The sequence below is a fragment of the Schistocerca americana genome, chromosome 1 (assembly GCF_021461395.2).
Source record: "Schistocerca americana isolate TAMUIC-IGC-003095 chromosome 1, iqSchAmer2.1, whole genome shotgun sequence".
NCBI classification, from domain to species: Eukaryota; Metazoa; Arthropoda; class Insecta; order Orthoptera; family Acrididae; genus Schistocerca; species Schistocerca americana.
Genome location: NC_060119.1, coordinates 1,175,678,354 through 1,175,695,821, shown reverse-complemented (window position 1 = coordinate 1,175,695,821; position 17,468 = coordinate 1,175,678,354).

Below are 17,468 nucleotides of genomic sequence, written 5' to 3'. Positions count from 1 at the left end.
CCTATATACAGAGAGAGAGAGAGAGAGAGAGAGAGAGAGAGAGAGAGAGAGAGAAACTCTTACTAGAAGAGCTCGAAACCTAGTGTTTGTTTTATATTAGGTGTTTCTGTGTGTTATGCACCAGTCTTCTACAGGTAAGTGGTTGCTGTTCCCTTTATGTATTTTTCATCCATGAATTTCCATTACTGTTTATACAATGCTAATTCATCTTCTTCCATCCCATACTCTTTTATCTTTGTTATTTCTCTTTACTTACATGCTACTTATTTGTCCATTCTTTATTTCTTGATATGTCTATGCTTGATTCTCCTCTGTGGTATCTGCCTTCAAAACACTGGCCACCCTCTGTTGACGAATTTAAAGACCTGCTGTTGTAACAGCCCATCATACTAATAAGTGCAGTACTACAACTCCCTGCTCTCATGGCAGCTTCCCCTTTTCAAACATATAATTCCAGTGCTTTTTTTTTACATTTCCTCCATTACCACTGCCCAACTTGACCATTAACCAGTCACAAGTTCAAATGTGTGTTAAATCTTATGGGACTCAACTGCTAAGGTCATCAGTCCCTAAGCTTACACACTACTTAACCTAAATTATCCTAAGGACAAACACACACACACACACACACACACACACACACACACACACACACACACCCATGCCTGAGGGAGGACTCGAACCTCCGCCGGGACCAGCCGCCCAATCCATGACTGCAGCGCCTTAGACCACTCGGCTTATCCCACACAGCCAGTCACAAGTATTTATGCATGACCAAATTGTACATCATGCATTTTTTCCCGTCCCATGCATCAATTTGCGATCAAGTATATCTACTTCTGAACATTGCTACTACCCCCCTGCTGTTTTAAAACATATCCTAACCTTTTTCACAATTTCTTCATGTACAGGTTGTTGCATCCCACTTTTGATGACAATGTACAGATGGTTAAGTGATTGGGATTTGTGAGTGGGGGTCCAGGGCTGATTTTGAATGATAGAACAGGAAATTAAGTCAAATAAAGAGATATATTTCAGTGTATGGGACACACGAGGTGCACCTAGGATATGAAATACCAGGAGTAGGCCAGCCTTTGAGGTCGAACAACAAGATAGTTGGCAATGGGAGAGATGGTGCTTCATATTAGATCTGTTGGTGGCCGGTTATGGGGTGTACAGCCAGGAGCTCTGCCTCCCAAGAAACACTTCCGTTCAACTTGTGGTCTGGATCAAAGAGACAGAGGCAACTATGTTCTGTTTTGCAGAACCCTCCAGCATCCACATGCGTGACCTGTTTCCCACACTTGCTTTTGGCTGAGTCAATGGCATGTATTTACAAGCAACTTCAGCAGAGTGCTGAAGGCATGTCTTGCCAGCTGCTTTAACTGGACAGAGCTGTCTCGGTTCTGAAAGGCAGGTAACTCGTGTCATGTAGGCACATCTGAAGTTACTTTCGGAGAAAACCTGTAAAGGTTTGACTGTGGCCTTTGAAAACTTTTATTTATTTCACCAGTTTACCTAAATTTTCCGAACTGCACGCACCTTGTACTCTACGTAGCTTTATATATTTACCTACCATCCACTTTGACCATAAGTTTTCATTTTCTTATTTTCAACATTTTTCCAGTAATTCCTTTTGTCTCCTGACCATCCAATTATGAATTTCTGCTCGTTCCACCCCACCAGTTCTAAAAACTCTCCTTTATCCTAGCAAAATCCAAGCACACAACCTCTTTCTGAAATCTTGTCTGGCACATGGTACCCCATGTAATGGACTTAACATTAAGAATGGCATATTGGAATGTCAGCAAACCTTTACCTTTTCTAGTTCCATAAGCCTCTCATCCTCACCAATCTGATCATTCTTAATCATGCAATACAAGCTCAAACCATACTTGAAATCCTCTACTTCTTTCACAGAATCCTTTTACTCTGTGACCACTATTTCCTTAATTCTATTACTTACTTTTCTCAGACTCTTCTGCTGTTTGTAACTTTAACTGCAATTTGTCACAAGTTGAACATGTGTTTTTCAGAAGAATATTAAAATGTGGGTTTTCATCTGCAAATATTCTCCTGTAAATTGATCCTGACACTGGATATACTTTATTTGCCTTGAAAACTTCCATATACAAATTATGCTTTTGTGCACATTCAGATCTGTGTTCAAATACTTACGGTTACTGATTATGATTCCTTGTGTAATGACTACTATGGGAGGGAAAATTTAAAACGTGATCCCTGGCCTGTGATAACTGGCTGCTTTACCTCTCGTATCACTGCCAGGTTCACCTTCTCTGTCTTTTTTAAGAGCTCTCACTAATCTTCTATCCGACATTGGGAATGTATAGATGAAGTACTATCTACAAACAAAAACACACTTGTTACCAAACACTTGAATAATATTTATTTATGACACCTTCATTTTTTGTGCTTCCATCTCTTGACCTCCTCTGCTTGACAGGGGCATGTTTCATCAAGCCACACACGCAAATATTTTGTTTAGAAAATCGTCTTGTTTTTCAAAATAGATCAAAAAGTCCTCTCCTTTTATTTTGATCAATTATCTTGTTGCATTGTTTCAAACATTTGCATTATATGTTTGTAGACGTTTTGCTGAGAACCACTTTCTTTTTTAAAGTTTTATAACTTTTTTCAGTATTTTTCTTTGCTTGTTTCACATTCCATTTTCAAGTTTCCTCTCTACATGTCCTCTTCTTCTGTCCATCCTTTTCCACTTCCTTAGATGTTTCCATGTTGTTGTGGTCTTCAGTCCTGAGACTGGTTTGATGCAGCTCTCCATGCTACTCCATCCTGTGCAAGCTTCTTCATCTCCCAGTACCTACTGCAACCTCCATCCTTCTGAATCTGCTTGGTGTATTCATCTCTTGGTCTCCCTCTACGATTTTTACCCTCCACGCTGCCCTCCAATGCTAAATTTGTGATCCCTTGATGCCCCAGAACATGTCCTACCAACTGGTCCCTTCTTCTTGTCAAGTTGTGCCACAAATTCCTCTTCTCCCCAATTCTATTCAATACCTCCTCATCAGTTATGTGATCTACCCATGTAATCTTCAGCATTCTTCTGTAGCACCACATTTTGAAAGCTTCTATTCTCTTCTTGTCCAAACTATTTATCGTCCATGTTTCACTTCCATACATGGCTACACTCCAAACAAATACTTTCAGAAATGACTTCCTGACACTTAAATCTATACTCGATGTTAACAAATTTCTCTTCTTCAGAAATGCTTTCCTTGCTATTGCCAGTCTACATTTGATATCCTCTCTACTTCGACCATCATCAGTTATTTTACTCCTCAAATAGCAAAACTCCTCTACTACTTTAAGTGTCTCATTTCCTAATCTAATTCCCTCAGCATCACCCAACTTAATTCAACTACATTCCATTATCCTTGTTTTGCTTTTGTTGATGTTCATCTTATATCCTCCTTTCAAGACATTGTCCATTCCATTCAACTGCTCTTCCAAGTCCTTTGCTGTCTCTGACAGAATTACAATGTCATCAGCGAACCTCAAAGTTTTTATTTCTTCTCCATTGATTTTAATACCTAGTCCAAATTTTTCTTTTGTTTCTTTTACTGCATGCTCAATATTCAGTTTGAATAACATTGGGGAGAGGCTACAACCTCACTCCCTTCCCAACCACTGCTTCCCTTTCATGCCCCTCGACTCTTATAACTGCCATCTGGTTTTGGTACAAATTGTAAATAGCCTTTCGCTCCCTGTATTTTACCCCTGCCACCTTTAGAATTTGAAAGAGAGCATTCCAGTCAACATTGTCAAAAGCTTTCGCTAAGTCTACAAATGCTAGAAACGTAGGTTTGCCTTTCCTTGATCTTTCTTCTAAGATAAATCGTAAGGTCAGTATTGCCTCACGTGTTCCAATATTTCTACGGAATCCAAACTGATCTTCCCTGAGGTCGGCTTCTACCAGTTTTTCCATTCATCTATAAAGAATTCATGTTATTATTTTGCAGCTGCAACTTATTAAACTGATAGTTCGATAATTTTCACATCTGTCAACACCTGCTTTCTTTGGGATTGGAATCATAATATTCCTCTTGTAGTCTGAGGATATACATCTTGCTCACCAGATGGTAGAGTTTTGAGAGGACTGGCTCTCCCAAGGCCGTCAGTAGTTCTAATGAATGTTGTCTACTTCTGGGGCCTTGTTTCGACTCAGGTCTTTCAGTGCTCTGTCAAACTCTTCCCCAGTATCGTATCTCCTATTACATCTTCATCTACCTCCTCTTACATTTCCATAACACTGTCCTCAGGAACATTGTCCTTGTATAAACTCTCTATATACTCCTTCCACCTTTCTGCTTTCCCTTCTTTGCTCAGAACTGGGTTTCCATCTGAGCGCTTCATATTCATACAAGTGGTTCTCTTTTCTTCAAAGGTCTCTCTAATTTTCCTGTAGGCAGTATCTATCTTACCCCTAGTGAGATAAGCCTCTACATCCTTAAGTTTGTCCTCTAGCCATCCCTGCTTAGCCATTTTGCACTTCCTGTCGATCTTATTTTTGAGACGTTTGTATTCCTTTTTGCCTGCTTCATTTACTGCATTTTTGTATTTTTGCCTTTCATCAATTAAATTCGGTATCTCTTCTGTTACCCAAGGATTTCTAGTAGCTATCGTCTTTTTACCTACTTGATCCTCCGCTGCCTTCACTATTTCATCCCTCAAAGCTACCCATTCTTCTTCTACTGTATTTCTTTCCCCCATTCCTGTCAATTGTTCCCTTATGCTCTCCCTGAAACTCTGTACAGCCTCTGGTTTAGTCAGTTTATCCAGGTCCCATCTCCTTAAATTCCCACCTTTTTGCAGCTTCTTCAGTTTTAATCTACAGGTCATAACCAATAGATTGTGGTCAGAGTCCACACCTGCCCCTGGAAATGTCTTACAATTTAAAACCTGGTTCCTAAATCTCTGTCTTACCATTATATAATCTATGTGATACCTTCTACAATCTCCAGGATTCTTCCATGTATACAACCTTCTTTTATGATTCTTGAACCAAGTGTTAGCTATGATTAAGTTATGCTCTGTGCAAAATTCTACCAGACGGCTTATTTTTTCATTTTTTACCCCCAATCCATATTCACCTATTATGTTTCCTTTTCTCCATTTTCCTACTCTCGAATTCCAGTTACCCATGACTATTAAATTTTTGTCTCCCTTCACTACCTGAATAATTTCTTTTATCTCATCGTACATTTCATCAATTTCTTCATCATCTGCAGAGCTAGTTGGCACATAAACTTGTACTACTGTAGTAGGCGTGGGCTTCGTGTCTATCTTGTCCACAGTAATGTGTTTACTATGCTGTTTGTAGTAGCTTACCCGCACTCCTATTTTTTTATTCATTATTAAACCTACTCCTGCATTACCCCTATTTGATTTTGTATTTATAACCCTGTATTCACCTGACCAAAAGTCTTGTTCCTTCTGCCACCAAACTTCACTAATTCCCACTATATCTAACTTTAACCTATCCATTTTCCTTTTTAAATTTTCTAACCTATCTGCCTGATTAAGGGATCTGACATTCCACGCTCCGATCCTTAGAACGCCAGTTTTCTTTCTTCTGATAACGACATCCTCTTGAGTAGTCCCCACCCGGAGATCCGAATGGGGGACTATTTTACCTCCGGAATATTTTACCCAAGAGGACGCCATCATCATTTTACCATACAGTAAAGCTGCATGCCCTCGGGCAAAATTATGGCTGTAGTTTCCCCCTTGCTTTCAGCCGTTCTTAGTACCAGCAGAGCAAGGTCTTTTAGGTTAGTGTTACAAGGCCATATCAGTCAATCATCCAGACTGTTGCCCCTGAAACTACTGAAAAGACTGCTACCCCTCTTCAGGAACCACACGTTTGCCTGGCTACTCAACAGATACCCCTCCATTGTGGTTGCACCTACGGTATGACCATCTGTATCACTGAGGCACGCAAGCCTCTCCACTAACGGTGAGGTCCATGGTTCCATATTTTCTATATATTCAATAGCTCCCAAAGAAAGAAATCCCTCCCTGAAATTATTACCTTGAACGTAAACAGCAATGGCAGATAGAAACATGGCACAACATAGCTGTATGAAATCATGTTGACAGTACATGCTGAAGTGGTGTGTCATCTTGTACCATAATAATAATAAAAAAAGAAGGAAGTTTTTGCTATCTAAAAATAAGCAAAACTAAGTATGCAATATAACTTCATTAGAACTCTAGAAAACATGTACAAAATAATGTTAATAATATTATTATTGTTTGATGTTTAGTGGTATAATTGTCATTATTGTGAGTTTCACTCTCTGGTGAATTTGCGCCACTCAGTGCATGATCTAGGTCATCACCTCCACTACTGATAGACACCATGAATGTTATTATTCACACAAAATAATGATGAAGTTTACAAAACAAGTTTTACTGCGGAAAACAACAAATACACTCAACTGTCATGGCCACCAACCTTGCTGACATACTTAAACCTCAACAGATATGCACCACTCATGCATACACTGTTATGGCACGGCTATTGTATGCTGCTGGATAGTGCTCCCCCTATGCAAAGCACAGTGAAGATATACCTGCACCATTCTTGCAGCAACCAGATGAATGTAGAGCTTTTCTGATTTCTGGTGCAAACTCAAAATTAACAATTTTTGACTCAGGGACACATATGGACTTTGGGTATTCTGGCCCTCTGCAGCCATGCCTGTGAGACACAGGCTGTAGTCATTTCCCAGACCACTCAAGGAAGACATTGGCTGGTTGGTATTCTTCCTGATAGTACTATTACTGTATTTTGGCAACAATGCCTGATATGTTGGGCAACTCTGTGACCAATGAGTTACTTCCTGAATGGCACAGAATTATCCTGCTAAGTTCATTCCACTTCCACTGCATGAGCTGACTGATTTTCTCTTAAGGTGTCTAACAAGGTTATCAATTTATGGTTTTGAGTACAGAAAAGTCATTCCACATGGAAATAGCAACTTCCTCATTACCACTGGTGTGATACGGGAGAGGTGAATACTGCACCTCTTTGCTAGCTGTGAGGTAACATGGTCATCTGTAAAGTGAAGGCTGCTTTGGCTCATGTTTCCACACTCACTGAAGGCCAGATTTTAGCCATTCTGTGACAGACCTACAGGTGGCCAGATTGAAAATCAATAAGGAAATCTTAAGATAACTCCTCCATCAGAAGTCGTTTCTCTACTTCCAGTACACTATAGCACGAGGGCAAAAAACTTATGATACTGCACAATTAATAGTGCCCTGTTTACTTTGGCTATATTTTTTTGTTTTTGTGAACAAACAATTACATTTATGAAATGCCACATTTCCATACTACTGGAGTGTGACACAGTGCAGAACATGTCGAAGTCCAATGTGAGTAATATCTTACTAATTTCTGTCATTGTAGGCATACTTGTGGTACAAACACTTTGTGTTACATTAAAACAGACTTTCATTCATAAGGTTATTGTAGTAAGTTGTATTTAGTTTGTAGTACATGTTACATTTTAACAATGTTTTTCATTAGTGTATTGAACACAACTGTAAACATAAGAGAGAAATTAATCATCAACAGAACATTTTCTTACATTGTCTTAACTGTCTGACAAGGCTCAGATGGTTTACTGTTTCCATGCTTGCAGAAACTCACTGGTCCTGAGTCAAAGAAACTGTCAAACCAGATTTGAAAGGGATTTTTGTCTGGAAAGGAATTTTCTTGATGCTTGTTTGACAAGGAGTGGGACAGGTAAATATTTGAGGGCAAAAGGTCAGAAGAATAGTTATGTGAGGGATGACTTCTCAAACAATTTCCTGGTGAGTTCATTTGTTAAATCACAAGAGTGCATTATCATGTGGCAGCAACATGTGGTGCAGTTCTGTCATTTGTTTTTCGTACTCTGTGACCAAAAAGTGTCTCTGTTGCCGGCAAAAAATACTAGCTGCAATGGACACAACTCTGCAGAGGAGTCACTCTTTTGATTTTTGTTGATTTGAATTGGAGCAATACTCCTAAACATGACTTCTCAATCTTGCCTACTAATACTGAATTTAGAAAATCATTCACACCACAACAATCTTTCTTGAAATATTAAAACTCCTTTTCTAACGTGTTTTGCCCAAACACAATACCAATGTGTTCACCCAAAGAAAAAAATATGTTGCAAATGTTAGATGTTTGTCCACTTGCAACTCTATTTTACAATGCTTGAACAATGTTCATAAGTTTCGAGTATGCAAAATCCAGTATGAAACTGTAAGATAAATATTAGAATTTCCAATCAGAAAACGATAACTGATAAAAACACTCATAGCATCACACTGCATTTACCTGGTGAGATAGCACCTAAACATCTGAGGGCATGTGATTAGTAGCCACTAACAACTGCAGGGTGAGGAAACTCATGAGTGTAAACTGTTCTGCGCAATTGTTTCTGGAAGTTTGTGATATTACTGGATGATTCAAAAGTGAAGCACATTATATTTGAGGTTCCATCAGACTGATAACTTTAGCAGACACCCAAAACTTGATTTGAAAAATAGAAGAAGTGGATTCGAGCTCGTGACTTTATGTCCACATTGAGTGACGTTTACCACTAGACTACGAGCATGTACAGCACTGTAATAGCTGCTTGAGAAGAAGATAACACTTCCTCCAGAAACTTTCACATCCTACAGTCTTGCTAGATTGTGAGTATGGCCAGACTGAATTCTGTGTGGCAGCCAGCTTTCTTGGCTGCTTTAAGTGAACAATTCTGACTTATTCTTGCAGCGGTTGGCCAGTGATCAGTTTTTTATCCCTAAGACTGTATGTACGTTCCACATCTCCTCCTAAGCTACTGCATCATTTTCAACCTAACTCACTACATATATCAATTTTTGTCTGCAAAGAAGGTGGGGTGAAAACAGAGTGACATAGGACATGGATAAAAAGGGAGATAGGAAATGGACAGAAAGAGGTGGGAGTAGCAGATGGACAGAGGGAGGGGTCAGAGGAGATAGCCAGAGAGTTGGGGGAGGAAGACATGGGTTGAGAGAGGTGAGTGTGGGAGATGGACAGAGATAGTGGTTTGGATGAGATAGCCAGATTGGGGAGGGGCAGGGGGGATATCTAAAGAGAATGGTGGAGGCGGAAATGGGGAGAAAGAGGGACGATGAGAAAATGTATGTAATGGGTGGAGGAGGAAATGGACAGAGAGTGACAGGAGGACATGCGTGCAATATACATGACATATGCATTTGCGAGCAACCCCATGAGAATAGGCTTGTAAAGAAAGAAATGTAAGGGGCAAAGAGTTAAATTAATTGGGACCATAAGTTAACTATGAAATTTCACACAAAGACTGAGACAGTGATGGAGAAAAATATGGCTAAACTATTGGAACTGACATTAACAGATGCACCAGCAGGTTGACTCTTCAGACAACTTTGTACATCTTAACGAAAAACTGATGCAAACTGTTTGGCTGTTGAGATAAAAAATACATTTGGAGTAATTACTTGAAATAAAATAAAAATCATGTAAAACCTCTCACATGTTTCAGCTAAATATGCAGTGCCATAAAAGCTCATTATGTTGAAGAAAATATGGCAAGTGTAATAGAGTACTAATATGTTCCATTGAGTTGCTATAACATCAAAAATAATCAGTTATCGATAATATAAAGTAATTGGATAGCAAGAGAACACACACACAAAAAGGTTTAACTTATGCAAGCTTTCGGAGCCAGTGACTCCTTCTTCCAGCAGAAGAGCTGAAGAAGGAGAAAGAGGGGTCATGGAAAAGGCCTGGAGAGGTTTAGGAAAAGGGATACACTTCAGAAAAGTCACACAGAATCCCAGGTCATGGGAAACTTATCGAATGGGATGAGAAGGGAAGAGTGTACCGGATGAGATTTGAAAACCTGAGAGCTTAAAGGTAAAAGGTAGGATAATATGCAAGATGGAGATTACTACTAAAACATCATGCATGAGTCAGTAAGAGTGAAAAGCTATGTGCATTGTATGTAACAGAGGTGGGAGAGGAGACTGCGAATATCAGACAGGTCAGGAAATGAAAGATGTAGAAAACTAAAATAGAGTGAAGAAAGCAGTAGTTACTGTGAAAAATGCAGAGACAGAATGAATTAATGTAAATTAGGGGCAGGTGGGAAGCAAGAACTAAGAACATGTTGTAGCACTAGTTTCCACCTGCGGAGTTCTGAGAAACTGGTGTCTGGGGCAAGAACCCAGATGGCGAGTGTAGTAAAACAGGGACCAACGTCACGACTATCGTATTGTAGATCACGCTCTGCAACAGAATATTGTGTCTTGCTGGTATACACCCTCTGCCTGTGTCCATTCATTCTGACTGATAATTGGGTGGTAGTTGTTGTTGTGGTCTTCAGTCCTGAGACTGGTTTGATGCAGCTCTCCATGCTACTCTATCCTGTGCAAGCTTCTTCATCTTCCAGTACCTACTGCAACCTACATCCTTCTGAATCTGCTTAGTGTATTCATCTCTTGGTCTCCCTCTACGATTTTTACCCTCCACGCTGCCCTCCAATACTAAATTGGTGATCCCTGGATGCCTTAGAACATGTCCTACCAACCGATCCATTCTTCTGGTCAAGTTGTGCCACAAATTCCTCTTCTCACCAATCCTATTCAGTACCTCCTCATTAGTTATGTGATCTACCCATCTAATCTTCAGCATTCTTCTGTAGCACCACATTTCGAAAGCTTCTATTCTCTTCTTGTCCAAACTATTTACCGTCCATGTTTCACTTCCATACATGGCTACACTCCATACAAATACTTTCAGAAATGACTTCCTGACACTTAAATCTATACTCGATGTTAACAAATTTCTCTTCTTCAGAGACACTTTCCTTGCCATTGCCAGTCTACATTTGATATACTCTCTATTTTGACCATCAACAGTTATTTTGCTCCCCAAATAGCAAAACTCCTTTACTACTTTAAGTGTCTCATTTCCAAATCTAATACCCTCAACATCACCCGACTTTGACTACATTCCATTATCCTCATTTTGCTTTTGTTGACGTTCATCTTATATCCTCCCTTCAAGACACCATTCATTACGTTCAACTGCTCTTCCAAGTCCTTTGCTGCCTCTGACAGAATTACAATGTCATCGGCGAACCTCAAAGTTTTTATTTCTTCTCCATGAATTTTAATACCTACTCCGAATTTATCTTTTGTTTCTTTTACTGCATGCTCAATATACAGATTGAACAACATCGGGGAGAGGCTACAACCCTGTCTTACTCCCTTCCCAACCACTGCTTCCCTTTCATGTCCCTCGACTCTTATAACTGCCATCTGGTTTCTGTACAAATTGTAAATAGCCTTTCACTCCCTGTATTTTACCCCTGCCACCTTTAGAATTTGAAAGAGAGTATTCCAGTCAACATTGTCAAAAGCTTTCTCTAAGTCTACAAATGCTAGAAACGTAGGTTTGCCATTCCTTAACCTTTCTTCTAAGATAAGTCGTAAGGTCAGTATTGCCTCATGTGTTCCAGTATTTCTACGGAATCCAAACTGATCTTCCCTGAGGTTGGCTTCTACTAGTTTTTCCATTTGTCTGTAAAGAATTCGTGTTAGTATTTTGCAGCTGTGGCTTATTAAACTGATTGTTCGGTAATTCTCACATATGTCAACAACTGCTTTCTTTGGGATTGGAATTATTATATTCTTCTTGAAGTCTGAGGGTATTTCGCCTGTTTCATACATCTTGCTCACCAGATGGTAGAGTTTTGTCAGGACTGGCTCTCCCAAGGCCGTCAGTAGTTCCAATGGAATGTTGTCTACTCCGGGGGCCTTGTTTCGACTCAGGTCTTTCAGTGCTCTGTCAAACTCTTCACGCAGTATCGTATCTCCCATTTCATCTTCATCTACATCCTCTTCCATTTCCATAATATTGTCCTCAAGTACATCGCCCTTGTATAGACCCTCTATATACTCCTTCCACCTTTCTGCTTTCCCTTCTTTGATTAGAAGTGGATTTCCATCTGAGCTCTTGATGTTCATACAAGTGGTTCTCTTATCTCCAAAGGTCTGTTTAATTTTCCTGTAGGCAGTATCTATCTTACCCCTAGTGAGATAAGCCTCTACATCCTTAAGTTTGTCCTCTAGCCATCCCTGCTTAGTCATTTTGCACTTCCTGTCGATCTTATTTTTGAGACGTTTGTATTCCTTTTTGCCTGCTTCATTTACTGCATTTTTATATTTTATCCTTTCATGAATTAAATTCAATATTTCTTCTGTTACCCAAGGATTTCTACTAGCCCTTGTCTTTTTACCTACTTGATCCTCTGCTGCCTTCACTACTTCATCCCTCAAAGCTACCCATTCTTCTTCTACTGTATTTCTTTCCCCCATTCCTGTCAATTGTTCCCTTATGCTCTCCCTGAAACTCTGTACAACCTCTGGTTCTTTCAGTTTATCCAGGTCCCATCTCCTTAAATTCCCACCTTTTTGCAGTTTCTTCAGTTTTAATCTACAGGTCATAACCAATAGATTGTGGTCAGACTCCACATCTGCCCCTGGAAATGTCTTACAATTTATAACCTGGTTCCTAAATCTCTGTCTTACCATTACATAATCTATCTTTTGCCTTTTAGTATCTCCAGGATTCTTCCATGTATACAACCTTCTTTCATGATTGTTAAACCAAGTGTTAGCTATGATTAAGTTGTGCTCTGTGCAAAATTCTACCAGGCAGCTTCCTCTTTCATTTCTTAGCCCCAATCCATATTCACCTACTACGTTTCCTTCTCTCCCTTTTACTACACTCGAATTCCAGTTACCCATGACTATTAAATTTTCATCTCCCTTCACTATCTGAATAATTTCTCTTATTTCATCATACATTTCTTCAATTTCTTCGTCATCTGCAGAGCTAGTTGGCATATAAACTTGTATTACTGTAGTAGGTGTGGGCTTCGTATCTACACTCCTGGAAATTGAAATAAGAACACCGTGAATTCATTGTCCCAGGAAGGGGAAACTTTTTTGACACATTCCTGGGGTCAGATACATCACATGATCACACTGACAGAACCACAGGCACATAGACACAGGCAACAGAGCATGCACAATGTCAGCACTAGTACAGTGTATATCCACCTTTCGCAGCAATGCAGGCTGCTATTCTCCCATGGAGACGATCGTAGAGATGCTGGATGTAGTCCTGTGGAATGGCTTGCCATGCCATTTCCACCTGGCACCTCAGTTGGACCAGCGTTCGTGCTGGACGTGCAGACCGCGTGAGACGACGCTTCATTCAGTCCCAAACATGCTCAATGGGGGACAGATCCGGAGATCTTGCTGGCCAGGGTAGTTGACTTACACCTTCTAGAGCACGTTGGGTGGCACGGGATACATGCGGACGTGCATTGTCCTGTTGGAACAGCAAGTTCCCTTGCCGGGCTAGGAATGGTAGAATGATGGGTTCGATGACGGTTTGGACGTACCGTGCACTATTCAGTGTCCCCTCGATGATCACCAGTGGTGTACGGCCAGTGTAGGAGATCGCTCCCCACACCATGATGCCGGGTGTTGGCCCTGTGTGCCTCGGTCGTATACAGTCCTGATTGTGGCGCTCACCTGCACGGCGCCAAACACGCATACGACCATCATTGGACCAAGGCAGAAGCGACTCTAATCGCTGAAGACGACACGTCTCCATTCGTCCCTCCATTCACGCCTGTCGCGACACCACTGGAGGCGGGCTGCACGATGTTGGGGCATGAGCGGAAGATGGCCTAAGGGTGTGCGGGACCGTAGCCCAGCTTCCTGGAGACGGTTGCGAATGGTCCTCGCCGATACCCCAGGAGCAACAGTGTCCCTAATTTGCTGGGAAGTGGCGGTGCGGTCCCCTACGGCACTGCGTAGGATCCTACGGTCTTGGTGTGCATCCGTGCGTCGCTGTGGTCCGGTCCCAGGTCGACGGGCACGTGCACCTTCCGCCGACCACTGGCGACAACATCGATGTACTGTGGAGACCTCACGCCCCACGTGTTGAGCAATTCGGCGGTACGTCCACCCGGCCTCCCGCATGCCCACTATACGCCCTCGCTCAAAGTCCGTCAACTGCACATACGGTTCACGTCCACGCTGTCGCGGCATGCTACCAGTGTTAAAGACTGCGATGGAGCTCCGTATGCCATGGCAAACTGGCTGACACTGACGGCGGCGGTGCACAAATGCTGCGCAGCTAGCGCCATTTGACGGCCAACACCGTGGTTCCTGGTGTGTCCGCTGTGCCGTGCGTGTGATCATTGCTTGTACAGCCCTCTCGCAGTGTCCGGAGCAAGTATGGTGGGTCTGACACACCGGTGTCAATGTGTTCTTTTTTCCATTTCCAGGAGTGTACCTTGGCCACAATAATGCGTTCACTAAGCTGTTTGTAGTAGCTTACCCGCGTTCCTATTTATTATTAAACCTATTCCTGCATTACCCCTATTTGACTTTGTGTTTATAACCCTGTAGTCACCTGACCAGAAGTCTTGTTCCTCCTGCCACCGAACTTCACTAATTCCCACTTTATCTAACTTTAACCTATCCATTTCCCTTTTCAAATTTTCTAATCTACCTGCCCGATTAAGGGACCTGACATTCCACGCTCCGATCCGTAGAACGCCAGTTTTCTTTCTCCTGATAACAACATCCTCTTGAGTAGTCCCCGCCCGGAGATCCGAATGGGGGACTATTTTACCTCCGGAATATTTTACCCAAGAGGATGCCATCATCATTTAACCATACAGTAAAGCTGCATGCCCTCGGGAAAAATTACGGCCGTAGTTTCCCCTTGCTTTCAGCCGTTCGCAGTACCAGCACAGCAAGGCCGTTTTGGTTATTGTTACAAGGCCAGATCAGGGTGGTAATCAGGCTAATGTAAAAGTCTGAACAGTGTCCACATAACAGATGGTATATGACGCGTCATTTCACAGGTGGCTGCCCCTTTGGTAATATATGTTTGGTCAGTTACAGGGTTGGTATAAGTGGTGGTGGGAGCATTCATAGTGCAAGTGTTGCATCAGCGATTGTCACAGGGATAGGAGCCATAATGTAGGGAGATGGATGCAAAAGGAGCACAGGGTCTGACAAGGATATTGCAAAGAAATGCTATTCTAGGTGTGTTGGACAAAATTTCAGACAGAATGGATTTCATTTCAGGGCATGACTTTTAGGAAGTCTTAGCCTGGTTGAAGTAGCTGATTAATACATCCAAGACAGGATAAAATGGGTTGACAAGTGGTGTGCTCTGAGTTAGTTTCTTGGAGGGACCAGCAGCACCAGAATTGGATGTGATGGCTTGGGAAACCTGTTTTTATCTTCTTCCTAAGATCCACAAACCCAATCAACCTGGTCGTCTTATAGTTGCTGGCTTCAGAGCACACATCAAACTTATATCTACCTTACTTGATCAACATCTGCAACTCATACTACATAGATTTCCTTCCTATACTAAAGATAACAACCATTTCCCAGAGCATCTGATATCTGTGCCTGTTCCATGCCCAGCACACACCTTGCTTGTCATCATTGATACCAACATCCCCCATGTAAATGGTCGGTCTGCTGCTGAACATTTCCACAGTCAGTGCCCACCTGATTCCAAACCTATGACATCCTTCTTGCTCATCTTAATCAACTGTATACTTACCAGTAATTACTTCACCTTTGAGGGGCAGACAAACAAACAGATCAGGGGTATGGCCATGGGAACCAGGATCGTTGCTTGCTATGCCAAACTTTTCATCAGTCACTTGGACGAGACTTTCCTTTGATTCATAAGCCTTCGGCCCCTGGTCTGGTTTAGCTAAATTGTTCACATCTTCGCCATATGGGTCCAGGGTGGGGCTGGCCTGTTAAAATTCCTGGAATCTCTAAATACTTTCTGCCAATTAAGCTTCACGTGGTCCTATTCTGAACACCATGCCACTTTTCTGGATGTTGATCTCATCCTCACTGAAGGCCAGCCAAACACTTCTGTCCACATTAAACCTACTAACAAACAACAGTACTTACATTTTACCGAGCGAGGTGGCGCAGTGGTTAGCACACTGGACTCGCATTCGGGAGGACGACGGTTCAATCCCGCGTCTGGCCATCCTGATTTAGGTTTTCCGTGATTTACCTAAATCACTCCAGGCAAATGCCGGGATGGTTCCTTTGAAAGGGCACGGCCGACTTCCTTCCCCGTCCTTCCCTAATCCGATGAGACTGATGACCTCGCTGTTTGGTCTCTTCCCTCAAACAACAAGTACTTACATTTTAACAGTTGCCATCCTTTCCAGGTCAAACATTCCCTCCCGTACAGCCTTGGCATTTGAGGCAAATGTATTTGTTTGGATGCACACTCTTTACAGCAATACACCATCATTCTCACCAGTCTTCATTGGATGTAAATACCCCAACAGCCTAATTCAAAAACAGATTTCCCAGGCCATCACAGACAATTGTGATATTGCTGATCCCTCCAACAAACCCCCCTGGAGAAACTTCCTGGCAGATTAAAACTGTGTGCCCGACCGAGACTCAAACTCGGGACCTTTGCCTTTCGCGGGCAAGCACTCTACCATCTGAGCTACCGAAGCACGACTCATGCCCGGTCCTCACAGCTTTACTTCTGCCAGTAAAGCTGTGAGGACCGGGCGTGAGTCGTCCTTCGGTAGCTCAGATGGTAGAGCACTTGCCCACGAAAGGCGAAGGTCCCGAGTTCGAGTCTGGGTCGGGCACACAGTTTTAATTTGCCAGGAAGTTTCATATCAGCACACACTCTGCTGCAGAGTGACAATCTCATTCTGGGAACCTTGGAGAACTCCATTTGTCACTCAGTATAATCCTGATCTTCGATGTATTAATCAGCTAATTCAACAAGGCCATGACTTCCTAAAATCATGCCCTGAAATGAGAGCCATTGTGTGAGATTTTACCCACCACACCAAGAACAGCTTTTTTTGTCACTCTCCCAATCTCCACAATATTATTGTCAGACCCTGTGCTGCTCCTGCGCCCATCTCGCTACTCTATGGCACCTATTCCTGTGATTGTAGCTGCTGTAAGACTTGCCTTGTGCACCCTTCTTCCACCATCTATACCAGCTCTGTGACTGGTAAAACATCTACTATGAAAGAGAGAGCCACCTGCAGAATGACCAATGTCATATACCAGCTATTATGTAAACACCGTTCAGCATTTTGCATCGGCATGAGTACATCCAGTTATCAGTCAGGATGAATAGGCATACGCAGAGGGCATTTTACAGCAACACACAATATCCTGTTGCATAGTTTGCTGTACAACATGACAGCCTGTTTCACCACATACACCATCTGGGTTTTTTCCCTAGACACCAGTTTCTCTGCAGGTGGGAACTAACGCTACAACATGGCCTTGTTTCTTGCCAACCA